The following is an 8,060-nucleotide window of genomic DNA, read 5'->3' as shown; positions in this document are numbered from 1 at the left end:
AGAAAGTGTGATAGAGCGATATTACCGATAGAGAGACATTGACAATTGACAATTTACTGTACATATACATTATCTCACACACACGCACACACACACACACACACACACATCCGCAAGCTGAGAGAGAATGCGAGAAAGTGTGATAGAGAGACATTACTGATTGAGAGACATTGACAATTGACAATTTACTGTACATATACATTATCACACACACACATACACACACACACACACACACACACATCCGCAAGCAGAGAGAGAGAGAGTGAGAGTGAGAGAATGCGAGAAAGTGTGATAGAGAGACATTACCGATAGAGAGACATTGACAATTGACAATTTACTGTACATATACATTATCTCACACACACGCACACACACACACGCAATCACACACACACACTCACACACACACACCAACACACACATCCGCAAGCAGAGAGAGAGAGCGAGAATGCGAGAAAGTGTGATAGAGAGCCATTACCGATAGAGAGACATTGACAATTGACAATTTACTGTACATATACATTATCACACACACGCACACACTCACACACACACACACACATCCGCAAGCAGAGAGAGAGTGAGAGAATGCGAGATAGTGTGATAGAGTGACATTACCGATAGAGGGACATTGACAGTTGACAATTTACTGTACATATACATTATCTCACACACACGCACACACACACACACACACACACACACACATCCGCAAGCTGCGTGGGAGAGAGAGAATGCGAGAAAGTGTGATAGAGAGCCATTACCGATAGAGAGACATTGACAATTGACAATTTACTGTACATATACATTATCACACACACGCACACACTCACACACACACACACACACATCCGCAAGCAGAGAGAGAGAGAGAGAGAGAATGCGAGAAAGGTTGATAGAGAAACATTACCGATAGAGAGACAGTGACAATTTATTGTACATATACATTATCACACACACACGCACACACCCACACACACACACACACACACACATCCTCAAGCAGAGAGAGAGAGAGAGTGAATGCGAGAAAGTGTGATAGAGCGACATTACCGTTAGAGAGACATTGAGAATTGATAATTTTCTGTACATATACATTATCACATACACACGCACACACACACACACACACACATCTGAAAGCAGAGAGAGAGAGAGTGAATGCGAGAAAGTGTGATAGAGGGACATTACCGATAGAGAGACATTGACAATTGACAATTTACTGTACATATACATTATCTCACACACATGCACACACACACACACACACACACACACACACATCCGCAAGCAGAGAGAGTGTGAGAGAATGCGAGAAAGTGTGATAGAGAGACATTACCGATAGAGAGACGTTGACAATTATCACACACACACGTACGCACACACACACACACACACACACACACACACACACACACAGACACATCCGCAAGCAGTGAGAGAGTGAGAGAATGCGAGATAGTGTGATAGAGAGACATTGACAATTGACAATTTACTGTACCTATACATTATCTCACACACACGCACACACACACACACACACACATCCGCAAGCAGAGAGAGAGAGAGAGAATGCGAGAAAGTGTGAAAAAGAGACATTACCGATAGAGAGACATTGACAATTGACAATTTACGGTACATATACATTATCTCACACACACGCACACACACACACACACACACATCCGCAAGCAGAGAGAGAGAGAGAGAAGAGAATGCGAGAAAGTGTGATAGAGAGAGACATTACCGATAGAGAGACATTGACAATTGACAATTTACTGTACATATACATTATCTCACACACACACACACACACACACATCCGCAAGCAGCGTGGGAGAGAGAGAATGCGAGAAAGGGTGATAGAGAGACATTACCGCAAGAGAGACTATGACAATTGACAATTTACTGTACATATACATTATCTCACACTAACGCACACACACACACACACCCGCAAGCAGAGAGAGAGAGAGAGAATGCGAGAAAGTGTGATAGAGCGATATTACCGATAGAGAGACATTGACAATTGACAATTTACTGTACATATACATTATCACACACACACGCACACACACACACACACACACACACACATCCGAGAGCTGAGAGAGAATGCGAGAAAGTGTGATAGAGAGACATTACTGATTGAGAGACATTGACAATTGACAATTTACTGTACCTATACATTATCACACACACACATACACACACACACACACACACACACATCCGCAAGCAGAGAGAGAGAGAGAGTGAGAGAATGCGAGAAAGTGTGATAGAGAGACATTACCGATAGAGAGACATTGACAATTGACAATTTACTGTACATATACATTATCTCACACACACGCACACACACACACGAAATCACACACACACACACACACCAACACACACATCCGCAAGCAGAGAGAGAGAGCGAGAATGCGAGAAAGTGTGATAGAGAGCCATTACCGATAGAGAGACATTGACAATTGACAATTTACTGTACATATACATTATCACACACACGCACACACTCACACACACACACACACATCCGCAAGCAGAGAGAGAGTGAGAGAATGCGAGATAGTGTGATAGAGTGACATTACCGATAGAGAGACATTGACAGTTGACAATTTACTGTACATATACATTATCTCACACACACGCACGCACACACACACACACACACACACACACATCCGCAAGCTGCGTGGGAGAGAGAGAATGCGAGAAAGTGTGATAGAGAGCTATTACCGATAGAGAGACATTGACAATTGACAATTTACTGTACATATACATTATCACACACACGCACACACTCACACACACACACACACACAACCGCAAGCAGAGAGAGAGTGAGAGAATGCGAGATAGTGTGATAGAGTGACATTACCGATAGAGAGACATTGACAGTTGACAATTTACTGTACATATACATTATCTCACACACACGCACACACAAACACACACACACACACACACACACACATCCGCAAGCTGCGTGGGAGAGAGAGAATGAGAGAAAGTGTGATAGAGAGCCATTACCGATAGAGAGACATTGACAATTGACAATTTACTGTACATATACATTATCACACACACGCACACACTCACACACACACACACACACATCCGCAAGCAGAGAGAGAGAGAGAGAGAATGCGAGAAAGTGTGATAGAGAAACATTACCGATAGAGAGACAGTGACAATTTACTGTACATATACATTATCACACACACACGCACACACCCACACACACACACACACACACACACACATCCTCAAGCAGAGAGAGAGAGAGTGAATGCGAGAAAGTGTGATAGAGCGACATTACCGTTAGAGAGACATTGAGAATTGATAATTTTCTGTACATATACATTATCACATACACACGCACACACACACACACACACACACACACACACACACACATCCGAAAGCAGGGAGAGAGAGAGTGAATGCGAGAAAGTGTGATAGAGGGACATTACCGATAGAGAGACATTGACAATTGACAATTTACTGTACATATACATTATCTCACACACACGCACACACACACACGAAATCACACACACACACACACACCAACACACACATCCGCAAGCAGAGAGAGAGAGCGAGAATGCGAGAAAGTGTGATAGAGAGCCATTACCGATAGAGAGACATTGACAATTGACAATTTACTGTACATATACATTATCACACACACGCACACACTCACACACACACACACACATCCGCAAGCAGAGAGAGAGTGAGAGAATGCGAGATAGTGTGATAGAGTGACATTACCGATAGAGAGACATTGACAGTTGACAATTTACTGTACATATACATTATCTCACACACACGCACGCACACACACACACACACACACATCCGCAAGCTGCGTGGGAGAGAGAGAATGCGAGAAAGTGTGATAGAGAGCTATTACCGATAGAGAGACATTGACAATTGACAATTTACTGTACATATACATTATCACACACACGCACACACTCACACACACACACACACACAACCGCAAGCAGAGAGAGAGTGAGAGAATGCGAGATAGTGTGATAGAGTGACATTACCGATAGAGAGACATTGACAGTTGACAATTTACTGTACATATACATTATCTCACACACACGCACACACAAACACACACACACACACACACACACATCCGCAAGCTGCGTGGGAGAGAGAGAATGCGAGAAAGTGTGATAGAGAGCCATTACCGATAGAGAGACATTGACAATTGACAATTTACTGTACATATACATTATCACACACACGCACACACTCACACACACACACACACACATCCGCAAGCAGAGAGAGAGAGAGAGAGAATGCGAGAAAGTGTGATAGAGAAACATTACCGATAGAGAGACAGTGACAATTTACTGTACATATACATTATCACACACACACGCACACACCCACACACACACACACACACACACACACATCCTCAAGCAGAGAGAGAGAGAGTGAATGCGAGAAAGTGTGATAGAGCGACATTACCGTTAGAGAGACATTGAGAATTGATAATTTTCTGTACATATACATTATCACATACACACGCACACACACACACACACACACACACACACACACATCCGAAAGCAGGGAGAGAGAGAGTGAATGCGAGAAAGTGTGATAGAGGGACATTACCGATAGAGAGACATTGACAATTGACAATTTACTGTACATATACATTATCTCACACACATGCACACACACACACACACACACACACACACACACATCCGCAAGCAGAGAGAGTGTGAGAGAATGCGAGAAAGTGTGATAGAGAGACATTACCGATAGAGAGACGTTGACAATTGACAATTTACGGTACATATACATTATCACACACACACGTACGCACACACACACACACACACACACAGACACATCCGCAAGCAGTGAGAGAGAGAGAGAATGCGAGATAGTCTGATAGAGTGACATTACCGATAGAGAGACATTGACAGTTGACAATTTACTGTACATATACATTATCTCACACACACGCACACACACACACACACACACACACACACACACATCCGCAAGCTGCGTGGGAGAGAGAGAATGCGAGAAAGTGTGATAGAGAGACATTACTGATAGAGAGACATTGACAATTGACAATTTACTGTACATATACATTATCTCATACACACACACACACACACACACACACACACATCCGCAAGCAGAGAGAGAGAGAGTGAATGCGAGAAAGTGTTACTTTTTTACCAGATCCGAATTTTCGGAAGAAAATTGCAAATATCTCGAAAACGTTCGGTCCTAGCGCTCTGAAAAATTTCCTCAACCCCATTCGCTCCCGGTAGTTCCTGTCAGATGATATTTTCAAGAGCCCCCGGGACGCCGTTCGGAAATTGGTGGGGGGGTGCAACGGGGTGCCTCCGTAATATCTTGGCAACCGCTGGTCCGATTTTTACGATTTAAAAGACTTAAGTATCAGCAGGTCGAGCGCTAATCGTTTAACTCATCGGGTACTCTTGATCGACCGGATCTTGGTTATCCGGAAATTAATTCGTTTATAGGCTTGTGTTTTGATCCCACTCACCCGACGTAAAACGTACTGATCCGATATTTCGCTAAATACGCTCAAATCTGAGCGCTAGCGATTACCGCGTCAAGGTGCATCAGAAATGTACAACGAGGCCTCGAGTCATTGTCTGTAATTAGGCATCGACCTCACTCCCAAACACTGATCAGAGCAAAGAGAGAAGGGTATGTTTTTATGAGAGGCTTACTGACTTTGTAAATCTGTTTCGAGGACTTTGAGTAAATTAAATCGTAGGACAAAACTGAGGTTGTTGCAGTCAGCACTTGTTTTGTTAGCACGAGGATAGTATTTTTAACGTTTAAAGACACAAACAAAAATGATTTGAGTGCATCGTCTAATTGAAGTTAGATATAGGGAGAATTTTCGTGGAAACCTTCGGTGTTAACAAAGGCCGGACCTAATATATCCCATTTAATAAAAAATATTACGTCTGGAAATTAATTTATAACAAAATTCATTTTATATTTAGGTATTTTCACCTATATTAATTAACAAATTAATACCTTATTCTGTGTTAAAGAACTTAATTTTACCAAATTTTTTTCTTAACTGAAAAAAAATAAATAACGGTGCAAAAAACGAAAGAAGTCTGTTAATTTTCGACTACACCGGCAATTTTGATGACGTAATTTGTTTTTATTAAATAGTATTTTAATACATGTAAAAGTAAAAAAATCGTTTTGAAATTGGTTCCTTCTTTTATTTTAAATTCAAATATATATTTTAAAGCGATTATATATTAAAGATTACTAAGTTACGTCAGGAGGGATTCATTAGAACAATTAAACAACTGTAATACAATTGACCAATCAGAGACACAGAAAAGTAATTAACTTGTTTTCAATTCTTATAACAAAGTTGTTTATCCTTTTAACGACGGATTAAGAGATGTCACGAGGTAGTCGCTCGAGTCTGTAACGAAACTCTCCGATATGATTGACCAATCAGAAACGCAGAACTGTAATTAACTTGTTTTGAATCTATCTTGTGACGTCGTACGAAGTAAGACATCTCTCAGTTCGTCGTCGACCGTTGCTGTGTGCATGTCTTTATGTGGTAACTATGAACAATCTTCTAGAAAGGTAAACCACATAATTTAGGACGTTATTTTAAAGTGAGGGACATTTATTTTATTGCATACAACATAGTTTTATTTTTTTTAATGTATCGGTTTTAAATTAAACATTTTTTTTCTTTATTACAGTTTAATGAAAATTAACATTTAACGTAGATTTTTTAAAGCACGTTGCCACAGTTTATATCTACTTTGCATGAAATTTTGTTTTTTAATGATTTTTTTTTTAGTTTAAAATCTATTCTAGATAAATAATAATCTTCCATTTTACAAAATTTGGTTTATTCAAAAAAAAAAGGGGGTGATGTAATCTTTTTTGAAATGGATACATCAACGTTGCAAAATTTTTATAAAATTAATTACCGATGAATTTTATGTAGGAACTAAAATGAATTTTATTCAAGAAAATGCTATAAAATGTATTAATATTTTCAATAATTTTATAGGAATTGCCTAATTTTTATATTACATCTGGATAGATTACTTGTATAAATAGTTAAGTGTAATCTATATGTACTGAATAGACAAGTTTTTTCTTGCGCTTGGCTACCTTTAATGTCTACTGAAAATAAGTACAAATACCTTAGTACAATGAATATCTTGTAGGAACTATAAAATTTTATAGTTTCATGTATCAAATACTTTAATTATTATTGCTGAAACAGGAAATATTTTTTAGAAACTGTATTAAAAGAACAGTTTGTATTTTGAATTAGGAAAAATAACAATGTGCAGTTTTATATCATATTTAAAATACACTTATTCCTTTTTAGTTTTTCAGATCATAATAATTGTGTTGTCTCCCCGCTAGAACAATCAGAATCTTCTTTCATACAAAATCATTGAACTAAATCTTTTTGGAGATCCACACATTTTCACATCTACGATGTTCAATTTCTTTTTTCTGTAATTCTCTAGAAAATTCTAGAAATAAAAGCCCCAATTATCACTTGTACAAATATTTTCCATTATTACATAGGTATTCTTCATTTATTTCTCAAGAGTTTATAATAATAAGAAATTATCTTTTATCTTAATTAAAGATAATTTAAAATTTATTTTTGTTTCCCATATTTCTAAATTTTTCCTGGACGTCAGTTGTAGTTAACTGCATTCATTTCTGGGTCTCTCGATTGTAACCTGAAAAAGAAATCTTTTGTAAAGCTGTTTTATTGTGTAATCAACCAAACCTGTTTTAGCTAAATTTATTTTAATTTTTTTCAGCTCACTAATAAATAAAAACAGAATATTCAAATCCAAATAATACTTGTTCTAATCCATTTTCATTTGATCCATTACCATTTGTAGTGAATTGCCAACCGGCACTCAAATTTCTGAATACTGTAATACAATCAAAAAAGTTTAATCTTATTTTTTAATTATTTTCAAGCAGGTGCAAAT

This window comes from Lycorma delicatula, chromosome 6, assembly GCF_047948215.1.
Source record: "Lycorma delicatula isolate Av1 chromosome 6, ASM4794821v1, whole genome shotgun sequence".
NCBI classification, from domain to species: Eukaryota; Metazoa; Arthropoda; class Insecta; order Hemiptera; family Fulgoridae; genus Lycorma; species Lycorma delicatula.
The sequence above is the reverse complement of the archived record's forward strand: the minus strand, read 5'-3'. Positions refer to the sequence as shown.